General features: G+C 39.6%; 1 protein-coding gene across 1 annotated transcript in view; it reads right to left on the minus strand.

Moving 5' to 3' along the window:
- CTNNA3 (catenin alpha 3) overlaps nucleotides 1-13,690 on the minus strand; it is a 1,597,197-nt gene that overhangs the window by 755,218 nt on the left and 828,289 nt on the right. The gene's annotated exons all lie outside the window — the stretch shown is intronic.

Below are 13,690 nucleotides of genomic sequence, written 5' to 3' on the forward strand. Positions count from 1 at the left end.
ACTTGCCTTCTGTGAAAATTATATTTTAGAATATTTTTTAAAACCAGCAGACACTTACTCTAGTTTTGGATTACATTAGAATTAATATATTTTCAAGGGGTTAAATGATGTAGCTACATGAAAAAAAAAAGCACTGTCTCTCTTCCTATAACAATTGTAGGATAATAAATCCATAATAATTATAGGTTTGGGGGAGAAAAATACCTTTGTCTAAGACAGTGGAGCTTTCTCAGAAGAACTGTGAAATTTTTATGGCTATCAACAATTTCACAAAGGCAGTAGGAAGATCCCCAAGGAAAGATTCTGCTTAGCATGCAGAACCGCAAATCACTAATGGCAACTAATTAACATTTACTGAGCATTTACTTGGACAGGGTGTAGAGTGCTACGTGTTTACAAAGCAAGGGGTAGACCTTGAGTGAATGAACTGTTTGATGTCCATAAAGAGTGGACCAGGGAAGTCAGGCAAGAGATCATAAGTTAGGAGTTGTGCTGGGAAATGCAAGTTGTGTTAGTTCCACGTACATGAGAGAAAAGTAGAAGAAATCTCTCAGAAGGGGAGCTGTTGCCAATGACCATCCCTCCCCTTTATCCTTTTCTTCCTTCATTTGTAACCAGGACATATAGAAGGGAGGCTAAGAGGAGATTTACACTAGAGATATGTGGCTGAAAGCCAGCATACACATGGGAGGTAATTCAAGCCAAGGAGGTGAAGAGAATCATATAGAGGAAGATGCACAGTGAGATGTCCAAGAATAAAATCTTAAAAAATATTACCACTTATGGTAGTCATGCAGATGGAGAGTAGGACCTAAAAAGAGGCTGAGATGATGGCCAAGAAACAAAGAGAGGAAATGACCCAACAGCTGAAAGGGAAACTTTCAAATAAACCTCTGTATCAATGCTCTTCAAATGAACTTATCCTACCAAACACAATTATAACACCCACATTATGGATGTGTTGAATCTTCTTTTCTGTGTATTTGATTTCATTCAATTCAACAAGTATTTCTGAACACCATTTCCTTACATTTCTACCAAGAGCTAGGTATTGTGAAAAATGTCAGGTTGGAAACACATGGTCCCTTATAATCCTCCAGAATCACAAGTATCTAGTGTGACCGGAATGTGATGGTAGAGAAAAGATTGAAATAGAGTCTCATTAGGCACAATGGAAATAGTGAAAGGTATTTCAGGTAAAAGAACAAAATTCAGACAAAAAGATTAAAAGATGACAGAAGGAAATGGCCAGAAATCGGTGACTTGTGTTAGACATGAGTGATACGCTTAAGAGATAGCAAACCATCAGCAGGCACGGAAATATCCTTCCCTTTGAAAGCATCTTCAACCCATGCAAACAAACAGCACAATCAATGCAACCAACCCACAGTTTTCTCACCAGATTCTCTCTCTTACTGATTCCTGATCATTTACCATTACATTCATAGCTATGATTACAGGCTACATTAGAGGCCTTTGGTACTTTACATGTCATCCACTGGACCAGTCTCCGATTTCAAGTGTTGCTGGGGGGTGGGGACAGTTCCACATCCTCCAAAGACATCCCAAGCATTCCATGCTTCTTTTTGTTATTCTTTCTCAGGGCCTGCTCCAAGTCTCTGTGAGATTCTCAGCTCAAGCACAAACAGCCTCAAAGTTCTAGAGAGTCAATACTACTGGGAGCAACCCTCAACCAATGGGTACGGGAGCTACTGGATAAAATTCCCAGCTTCCATCTATTGGTCAGACAATTCTGGGAGGCATTCCGTCACTTCTCAGAGGTCCTTAAGCAACTGTTGCCTATAGTGATGACCTCAATCGCGTATCCTTTCCTCCTTCCCTGCCTGTTCTCTTATGCTTGATATTCTTTTACACTTGCTTCTTGGAAGTGCCTCTCAAATAAATAACCTGAATAAAGGCCCCAGTCTCAGGATCTGTTTTCAGGGGAATCCAATATAGACACATTTATCTGGTGTTAGTGCTGTTTGTTCGCGTAGCAAGTAATAGGCTCTGATGTCTTACATAAACTACCCATTGGTGATCACACTTTGCCACTTCTGCTTTGCACACCACTGGGTTTAATTCTGCTATCTCCTGTATTATGGCTGACCATGAAAGAGGAAATATGAGATGAGACCATAAATGAACATAGGGACAAAATACGGAAGACCCCGAATGCCATGCTAAGTAATTTCCTTTGTATGTTCTGACATATTCATATGGAATTTTTTTCATTTCAATTGTACATTACCACTGATGAAAGTGGTTTGGGATCTCAGATAAAATATTTCTCTACAGTGGAATTCCAAAAGTGACGGCTGTATGTGCAAACTGTAACAAAGACCTGCCCACCCTCTAACCACCACCAAATAAAGGAATAGAAAAAATGAAACTGTGTGTGAAAGAGGAATGGAAAGAAGAGAAAGTGTTTTAGAAAAGAATCACCCTCAGGGAAGTATAAAACTTATATTTGTGTATTATTAATGCCATTTTAATTTTAAGTCAAAGAGCAAAATGTGACTTTCAAAACTCAATTAACTAATAGGAACTAAATCACCTAATAATTAATTCAGCATACACCTACTGTGTCAATTTAATGAGATGTGTATCTTATGGATACTTAATATTATTTGATGACAAGAATGAGGAGAAGGAGGTACAAGAACCTAAACACATTTTTCTGAGTGTGGCACCGGTACTACCAACATGGAAAAGAGATGAGTACAGCAATTCAGCAACTCAGCAGCTAAAGAATCAATCAAATTGTTGTGTTTCTTTGTTTGTTTTCACCAGAATCCTATTTTATTTGACATACCTTAAGTCTTTACTATGGCCTTTATGAAATAGACAATTATTTCTCAATATATATAAAAATTTTAACCTGCCTTTAGTGAAATCAAATATCTGTTTCACTCTGCATAATTCAGTAGAAATGGAATATATCTGATTGTTTGAATTTTGTAATGAAGTAAAGAAGGTTTAAAATCTTCCTTATTAAGAATTTTAATATGCGTGCAGTTCTCAAATAAATGAGAAAAGAGATTAAAGGAACAAGAAAATTGAAATTCTGAAAACATGTAAAATAAATAATCAGGAAGAAAAAAATTTATAATAGTAAAATCAGTGTATTACACACTAGAAGTTCTGAAGGTGAATAGGTCATTATCCCTGGCCCCTGGCACAGTGGTTACAAATGTGGGCTGGGTTTAGATGGATGGATCTGTGCTGAAACCTTGGCTCTACCAGTTAGCTGGGTAATGTTCAGTAAATTGACTCACCTGAGAGGTTCAGATAGTCATGGCATTATTTCTTGCTCCAGGGATAAAAATCAATAATGTAAGGACTACAGTGGGTAGAAAACATTTGCTAAATGAGAGATGTTGTCATAACTATCATTTTAAGGATTTAAAATCCAGTGTGAAGAAAAATCCACTAGAGAAGAAAAAGACAAGCAGTATATGATTACTGCTATAATACAACTACCAATGCTGTAAGCGCTCCAGGAAGAAAAAGAATAAGTCCAGCTGATAAAAATGGCAAAGGTTTCATGGGAGAAATAGCATTTATGTTAGTCTTGAACTTCCTCAGTCACTTAGGGGTTGGGTAGGGAGAGTAAGGGAAATAGGAAAGGCACCACATTGAACAAGCCATATATACAAAGACGCATGTGTATCCGGAAGTGAGTATGGAAGTGGTGGGAAATTTGGTGAATAGCAAGTAGACTCTAGCCAGAGAACAGGTTAGTGTGCTGGTGTGAAGCAGGAAGAACTGAGGAAGAAAGTGAAAGGAGAAGGAACGTTAAGAATTATGAGGACTGACAGGAGACCTTCAAGATGGCAGAGGAGTAAAACGTGGAGATCACCTTCCTCCATCTACACGTGGAACAACTCCTACAGAACACCTACTGAACGCTGGAAGAAGACCTCAGACTTCCCAAAAGGCAAGAAACTCCCCACGTACCTGGGTAGGGCAAAAGAAAAAAGAGACAAAAGAATAGGGATGGGAGCTTCCGGGAAGATGGCGGAAGAGTAAGACGCGAAGATCACCTTCCTCACCACAGATACACCAGAAATACATGCACACGTGGAACAACTCCTACAGAACACCCACTGAACGCTGGCAGAAGACCTCAGACCTCCCAAAAGACAAGAAACCCCCCACGTACGTGGGTAGGGCAAAACAAAAAAGAATAAACAGGGACAAAAGGATAGGGACGGGGCCGGCACCAGTGGGATGGAGCTGTGAAGGAGGAAAAGTTTCCACACACTAGGAAGCCCCTTCGCGGGCAGAGACTGCAGGTGGCGGAGGGGGGAAGCTTCGGAGCCGCGGAAGATAGCGCAGCAACAGGGGTGCAGAGGGAAAAGCGGGGAGAGATTTCCGCACAGAGGATCGGTGCCGACCGGCACTCACCAGCCCGAGAGGCTTGTCTGCTCACCCGCCGGGGCGGGCGGGGCCTGGAGTTGAGGCTCGGGCTTCGGTCTGAGCGCTGGGAGAGGACTGGGGCTGGCGGCGTGAACATAGCCTGTAGGGGGTTAGTGCGCCACGGCTAGCTGGGAGGGATTCCGGGGAAAAGTCTGGACCTGCCGAAGAGGCAAGAGACTTTTTCTTCCCTCTTTGTTTCCTGGTGCGCTAGAAGAGGGGATTAACAGCGCTGCTTAAAGTATCTCCAGAGACGGGCTGTGAACCGCGTCCTAAAAGCACGGACCACACAGATGGGCATGAGACGCTAAGGCTGCTGCTGCGACCACCAAGAAGCCTGTGTGCCAGCACAGGTCACTGTCCACACCCCGCTTCCGGGGAGACTGTGCAGCCCGCCACTGCCAGGGTCCCGGGATCCAGGGGCAATTTACCCCAGAGAACGCACGGCGCACCTCAGGCTGGTGCAATGTCAAGTCCGAATAAGCTGCTCCTTTAACCCCGTCCTGTCTGAGCGAAGGACAGACGCCCTCCAGCGACCTACACGCAGAGGCGGGGCCAAATCCAAAGCTGAACCCTGGGAGCTGTGAGAACAAAGAAGAGAAAGGGAAATCTCTCCTAGCAGCCTCAGAAGCAGCGGATTAAAGCTCCACAATCAACTTCATGTGCCCTGCATCTGTGGAATACATGAATAGACAACGAATCATCCCAAATTGAGGAGTTGGACTTTGAGAGCAAGATTTATGATTTTTTCCCCTTTTCCTCTTTTTGTGAGTGTGTATGTGTATGCTTCTGTGTGAGAATTTGTCTGTATAGCTTTGCTTCCACCATTTCTCCTATCCATCTATGTTTTAAAGAATTTTTTTTCTTTTTTCTTATTTTTTTATTTTAATAAATGTATTATATGTTATCTTACTTTATCTTCTTTCTTTTTTTCCTTCCCTCCTTCCTTCCTTCCTCCCTCCCTCCTTTCTTTACTTCTTTCTTTCTTTCTACTTCTACTAATTCTTTCTTTCTACTTTTTCTCCCTTTTATTCTGAGCCGTGTGGATGAAAGGCTGTTGGTGCTCCAGCCAGGAGTCAGGGCTGTGCGTCTGAGGTGGGAGAGCCAACTTCAGGACACTGGTCCACAAGAGACCTCCCAGCTGCACATAATATCAAATGGCAAAAATCTCCCAGAGATCTCCATCTCAACACCAGCACCCAGCTTCACTCAACGACCAGCAAGCTACAGTGCTGGACATCCTATGCCAAACAACTAGCAAGACAGGAACACAACCCCACCCATTAGCAAAGAGGCTGCCTAAAATCATAATAAGTCCACAGACACCCCAAAACACACCACCAGACGTGGACCTGCCCACCAGAAAGACAAGATCCAGCCTCATCCACCAGAACACAGGCACTAGTCCCCTCCACCAGGAAGCCTACACAACCCACTGAACCAACCTTAGCCACTGGGGACAGACACCAAAAACAACGGGAACTACGAACGTGCAGCCTGCAAAAAGGAGACCCCAAACACAGTAAGATAAGCAAAATGAGAAGACAGAAAAACACACAGCAGATGAAGGAGCAAGATAAAAACCCACCAGACCTAACAAATGAAAAGGAAATAGGCAGTCTACCTGAAAAAGAATTCAGAATAATGAGAGTGAAGATGATCCAAAATCTTGGAAATAGAATAAATACAAGAAACATTTAACAAGGACCTAGAAGAACTAAAGATGAAACAAACAATGATGAACAACACAATAAAGGAAATGAAGAATACTCTAGATGGGATCAATAGCAGAATAACTGAGGCAGAAAAACGGGTAAGTGACCTGGAAGATAAAATAGTGGAAACAACTACTGCAGAGCAGGATAAAGAAAAAAAAATGAAAAGAACTGAGGACAGTCTCAGAGACCTCTGGGAAAACATAAAATGCACCAACATTCGAATTATAGGGGTTCCAGAAGAAGAAGAGAAAAAGAAAAGGACTGAGAAAATATTTGAAGAGATTATAGTTGAAAACTTCCCTAATATGGGAAAGGAAATAGTTAATCAAGTCCAGGAAGCACAGAAAGTCCCATACAGGATAAATCCAAGGAGAAATATGCCAAGACACATATTAATCAAACTGTCAAAAATTAAATACAAAGAAAGCATATTAAAAGCAGCAAGGGAAAAACAACAAATAACACACAAGGGAATCCCCACACGGTTAACAGCTGATCTTTCAGCAGAAACTCTGCAAGCCAGAAGGGAGTGGCTGTACATATTTAAAGTGATGAAGGAGAAAAACCTGCAACTAAGATTACTCTACCCAGCAAGGATCTCATTCAGATTTGATGGAGAAATTAAAACCTTTACAGACAAGCAAAAGCTGAGAGAGTTCAGCACCACCAAACCATCTTTACAACAACTGCTAAAGGAACTTCTCTAGGCAAGAAACACACGAGAAGGAAAAGACCTACAATAACGAACCCAAAACAACTACAAAAATAGGAATAGGAACATACATACCGATAATTACCTTAAATGTAAATGGACTAAATGCTCCCACCAAAAGACACAGATTAACTGAATGGATACAAAAACAAGACCCATATATTTGCTGTCTACAAGAGACCCACTTCAGACCTAGAGACACATACAGACTGAAAGTAATGGGATAGAAAAAGGTATTTCATGCAAATGGAAACCAAAAGAAAGCTGGAGTAGCAATTCTCGTATCAGACTAAATAGACTTTAAAATAAAGAATATTTGAAGAGACAAAGAAGGACACTACATAATGATCAAGGGATCAATGCAAGAAGAAGATATAACAATTGTAAATACTTATGAACCCAACATAGGAGCACCTCAATACATAAGGCAAATACTAACAGCCATAAAAGGGAAAATTGACAGTAACACATTCATAGTAGGGGACTTTAACACCCCACTTTCACCAATGGACAGATCATCCAAAATGAAAATAAATAAGGAAACACAAGCTTTAAATGATACATTAAACAAGATGGACTTAATTGATATTTATAGGACATTCCATCCAAAAACAACAGAATACACATTTTTTTCAAGTGCTCATGGAACATTCTCCAGGATAGATCATATCTTGAGTCACAAATCAAGTCTTGGTAAATTTAAGAAAACTGAAATTGTATCAAGTATCTTTTCCGACCACAACGCTATGAGACTAGATATCAATTACAGGAAAAGATCTGTAAAAAATACAGACACATGGAGGCTAAACATACACTACTTAATAACTAAGTGATCACTGAAGAAATCAAAGAGGAAATTAAAAAATACCTAAAAACAAATGACAATGGAGACACAACGACCCAAAATCTATGGCATGCAGCAAAAGCAGTTCTAAGAGGGAAGTTTATAGCAATACAATCCTACCTCAAGAAACAGGAAACATCTCGAACAAACAACCTAACCTTGCACCTAAAGCAATTAGAGAAAGAAGAACAGAAAAACCTCAAAGTTAGCTGAAGGAAAGAAATCATAAAAATCAGATCATAAATAAATGAAAAAGAAATGAAGGAAATGATAGCAAAGATCAATAAAACTAAAAGCTGGTTCTTTGAGATGATAAACAAAATTGATAAACCATTAGCCAGACTCATCAAGAAAAAAAGGGAGCAGATTCAAATCAATAGAATTAGAAATGAAAAAGGAGAAGTAACAACTGACACGGCAGAAATACAAAAGATCATGAGAGATTACTACAAGGAACTCTATGCCAATAAAATGGACAACCTGGAAGAAATGGACAAATTCTTAGAAATGCACAACCTGCCGAGACTGAACCAGGAAGAAGTAGAAAATATGAACAGACCAATCACAAGCCCTGAAAGTGAAACTGTGATTAAAAATCTTCCAACAAACAAAAGCCCAGGAACAGATGGCTTCACAGGTGAATCCTATCAAACATTTAGAGAAGGGCTTCCCTGGTGGCACAGTGGTTGAGAGTCCGCCTGCCGATGCAGGGGACACGGGTTCCTGCCCTGGTCTGGGAAGATCCCACAGGCCGCAGAACGGCTAGGTCCGTGAGCCATGGCCTCTAAGCCTGCACGTCCCGAGCCTGTGCTCCGCAACGGGAGAGACCACAACAGTGAGAGGCCCGTGTACCGGAAAAAAAAAAAAAAAAAAAAATCATTTAGAGAAGAGCTAACACCTATCCTTCTCAAACTCTTCCAAAAAATAGCAGAGGGAGGAACACTCCCAAACTCATTCTATGAGGCCACCATCACCCTGATACCAAAACCAGACAAAGATGTCACAAAGAAAACTACAGGCCAATATCACTGATGAACATAGATGCATAAATCCTCAACAAAATACTAGCAAACAGCATCCAACAGCACATTAAAAGGATCATACACCATGATCAAGTGGGGTTTATCCCAGAAATGCAAGGATTCTTTACACAAATCACTAAATGTGATAAACCATATTAACAAACTGAAGGAGAAAAACCATATGATCATCTCAATAGATGCAGAAAAGCTTTTGACTGAATTCAACACCCATTTATGATAAAAACCCTCCAGAAAATAGGCATAGAGAGAACATACCTCAACATAATAAAGGCCATATATGACAAACCCACAGCCAACTTCGTTCTCAATGGTGAAAAACTGAAACCATTTCCATTAAGATCAGGAACAAGACAAGGTTGTCCACTGTCACCACTATTATTCAACATAGTTTTGGAAGTTTTAGTCATAGCAATCAGAGAAGAAAACGAAAGGAATCCAAATTGGAAAAGAAGAAGTAAAGCTGTCACTGTTTGCAGATGACATGATACTATACAAAGAGAATCCTAAAGATGCTACCAGAAAACTACTAGAGCTAATCAATGAATTTGGTAAAGTAACAGGATACAAAATTAATGCACAGAAATCTCTTGCATTCCTATACACTAATGATGAAAAATCAGAGAGAGAAATTAAGTAAACACTCCCATTTACCTTTGCAACAAAAAGAATATAATACCTAGGAATAAACCTACCTATGGAGACAAAAGACCTGTATGCAGAAAACTATAAGACACTGACGAAACAAATGAAAGATGATACACGCAGATGGAGAGCTATACCATGCTCTTGGATTGGAAGAATAAATATTGTGAAAATGACTATGCTACCCAAAGCAATCTACAGATTCAATGCAATCCCTGTCAAACTACCAATGGCATTTTTCACAGAACTAGGACAAAAAAATTTCACAATTTGTATTGAAACACAAAAGATCCCGAATAGCCAAAGCAATCTTGAGAAAGAAATACGGAGCTGCAAGAATCAGGCTCCCTAACTTCAGAATATACTACAAACCTACAGTAATCAAGACTGTATGGTACTGGCACAGAGACAGAAATATAGATCAATGGAACAGCACAGGAAGCCCAGAGATAAACCCACACACAGATGGTCACCTTATTTTTGATAAAGGAGGCAAGACTAAAGAATGGAGAAAAGACAGCCTCTTCAATAAGTGGTGCTAGGAAAACTGGACAGCCACATGTAAAAGAATGAAATTAGAACACTCCCTAACATCATTCACAAAAGTAAACTCAAAATGGATTAAAGACCTAATTGTAAGGCCAGACACTATCAAACTCTTAGAGGAAAACATAAGAAGAACACTCTATGACATACATCACAGCAAGATCCTTTTTGACCCACCTCCCAGAGAAATTGAAATAAAAACAAATATAAACAAATGGTACCTAATGAAACTTAAAAGCTTTTGCACAGCAAAGGAAATCATAAACAAGACAAAAAGACAACCCTCAGAATGGGAGAAATCATTTGCAAATGAAGCAACTGACAAAGGATTAATCTTCAAAATTTACAAGCAGCTCATGCAGCTCATTATTAAAAAAACAAATAACCCAATCCAAAACTGGGCAGAAGACCTAAATAGACATTTCTCCAAAAAAGATATACAGATTGCCAACAAACACATGAAAGGATGCTCAACGTCACTAATCATTAGAGAAATGCAAAGCAAAACAACAATGAGGTATCACTTCACACCAGTCAGAATGGCCATCATAAAAAATCTACAAACAATAAATGCTGGAGAGGGTGTGGAGAAAAGGGAATCCTCTTGCACTGTTGGTGGGAATGTAAATTGATACAGCCACTGTGGAGAACAGTATGGAGGTTCCTTATAAAACTACAAATAGAACTACCATATGACCCAGCAATCCCACTACTGGGCATATACCCTGAGAAAACCATAATTCAAAAAGAGTCGTGTACCGCAATGCTCACTGCAGCTGTATTTACAATAGCCAGGACATGGAAGCAACCTAAGTGTCCATCGACAGATGAATGGATAAAGAATATGTGGCACATATATACAATGGACTATTACTCAGCCATAAAAAGAAACGAAATTGAGTTATCTGTAGCGAGGTGGAGGGGCCCAGAACCTGTCATACAGAGTGAAGTAAGTCAGAAAGAGAAAAACAAATACCATATGCTTACACATATATATGGAATCTAAAAAAAAAGAAAATTAGTTTCTGAAGAACCTAGGGGTAGAACAGGAATAAAGACTCAGACGTAGAGAATGGACTTGAGGACACGGGGAGGGGGAAGGGTAAGCTGGGACAAACTGAGAGAGTGGCATGGACTTATATATACTACGAAATGTAAAATAGCTAGTGGGAAGCAGCCACATAGAACAGGCAGATCAGCTCTGTGCTTTGTAACCACCTAGAGGGGTGGGATAGGGAGGGTGGGAGGGAGACGCAAGTGGGAGGAGATATCGGGATATATGTATATGTGTAACTGATTCACTTTGTTATAAAGCAGAGACTAAGACACCATCGTAAAGCAATTATATCCAATAAAGGTGTTAAAAAAATAAAATAAATAAATTTTATAGCAAAACTAAAAAAAAAAAGAAGAAAAATTATGAGGATTAAGTTGGTGCCAAATTATAGAAATTCTGGAACACAATGCCAAGGACTTTTGTCTTTGCTCTCTAGTGCAACAAGCAATGAAATCACAGAGCAAGAAAAGACAAATTGTTTATTTGAAATAAAAAAACAGTAAATCTCCTGTAGGACATTCATGTTATTACCCCAAAATGTATAATTTTCTTTTTCCGAGCTATGTTTAAGAAATCTATCTCATTCCTCACAGATGAAGTCCATTGATTCTCTGAGCTAAAATGTTTCTGTGCTGCCAATGGACAGGCCATGGGTAAGCAAAGGAATTAAGATGAATGAGCAGGGAGACAGGCTTTGTTTGCTTGTTTTTTTCCTACTAAAAACAAGCAAACAAACACAGATCTAGAACAAGAAAAGAACATTAAATATTCCAATGAAAAACACTGTAAGGATAGGGACTTTCTCCTTCCTCTGTAAAAAGTACAGTATATACAGGATGCTCAAAACAGACTGCTTAATAAATTTTGCAAGAAGAGGTGGAGATGACTCATGTTGTTTAAACTAGTTTGTATTATTGCCACAAGCATAAACATCAGGATGGAAAATTAAGTTCTTGGGAAGGCAAGTCAGGATACTGAGAACAAATCAAAGCAACTACCTCAACTCACACCGAAGACCATGGATGTCTCCAAAGACAGCTCCTAACAATCCCATCTTCCCATATACACATGCCACTCTTCCCATAAGAGATAGTGCTTTCACTTCCTCCTGTTGACCTGGAGCAGGGTTTGTAGTATGCTGATCTATAGAATGCAGAGGCAAAAGCATCCTAGTGACTTTGGAGCTCAGGCACTAAGAAAGCCTGTCAACTTCCATCTCTCCTTTCTTGGAGCCTTGAACCAATGTGTAAGAAATCCAGGCTCCCCTGACAGAGAGAAAAGCCACATGAATGGGGGCCTTAGGGGATTAGACACCACATGGAGAGAAAGAAAAAGAAGAACTGAGGCCTCAAATACTAAGCCCTGAACCCAGACACCATTTGAACTACCTACGAGACCACAAGTGAAAATACTACAGAAATGGACTAACAGCCCCACCTGCACCCCAGCCAACCTATGGAATCATGAAACAGTAAAATGGTTGCTATTGTTTATAGTGGTTTGTTAAGCAGCAGTACTTAACCAAAAAAATGAAGATGTGACCTGTGAAACCACAGGGAATTTTCATAACTCTGGAACACAGTAGTTCTCTAGGAGCTAGAAACATCCTCTTACTATGAAGAAAAGTATTAGTAACCCCCTTGCTGTTTCTCTGTCTCACTGATGATGTGAGGTGGAAATCAGAGTAGGATTGCAAGATGAAATACAAGATTCTTGGTTAAATTTGGATTTCAGATCAACGCAACTATATTTTATACTTAATTATGTTCCCATGCAATATTTGTTTGCTGTTAATCTGTAATTCAAATTTAACTGGTCATCCTGTACTTTGATTTGCTAAATCTGGTAATCCTACACACAAAGGATTGCTTTAACTTTTTTTTAAGAAAAATAATTATTCCAAAAGCTTTGGAGGTCTAAATGTACATCAGGTCTTTGTGCATAACTTTGTTGAAGGGAATCTAGAGGGATGAGACCAGAATAAAAGACACAGTTGTTAACAGCTCATAGTAACAACTTTTCCAAGTCCGGGGAGGAGCAGATGGGGTAGAAATACTGAAGAAGGTAGAGAATGAAAGTAGTACAACTAACAGGGAGGACAGTCCTGAGGGTGAGAGTTCCTGAAGTGGGTGTAGGTTATGAGTGGATGTAGGTTCAGTCCCCCTCCTCCTTAGGTGGGTCACCTCACTACACTAACCTGCTTTCTCATCTGCATCATAAGACAGGTTGTGCTAAGTTCCTTCCAACTCTTACATTCCATGATTTTAAGTGCTGACAGTAGAAATAGAATTCCCATTAAGGCCATAAAGTTGAGAAATTGGAATTTTCCCAGCCTTCAAAATTGTGCTTTTACACAGCTATTATTACCTGGCTGGGGATCCCTATTTATTCCACTTCCAAATCTACTTCTGAATTAAAAGATTGCTCAGGCCATTTTACTAAATCTTCCCATTAAACTACAATAATAATACAAATAAACTAATAATAATATATTGCATTAATAGTTTATGGTTGAAAAGTTTTTGCCCCACTTTTATGTGTTGATAGTGACCAAGTTAAAGCTGTACATGAAAAAGAACTCCGGTTATTAAACAGTGGAAAGGAATGGAAAGCAAAGGTCTTTGAAAATAGCTAAATCTTCATATTTCTGGAGGAAAAAATTTCAACTTGTGGCATAACACTAGACTTCTAAATTATTTAATGAAATCC

This window comes from Phocoena sinus, chromosome 16 (genome assembly GCF_008692025.1).
Source record: "Phocoena sinus isolate mPhoSin1 chromosome 16, mPhoSin1.pri, whole genome shotgun sequence".
Taxonomy (NCBI): domain Eukaryota; kingdom Metazoa; phylum Chordata; class Mammalia; order Artiodactyla; family Phocoenidae; genus Phocoena; species Phocoena sinus.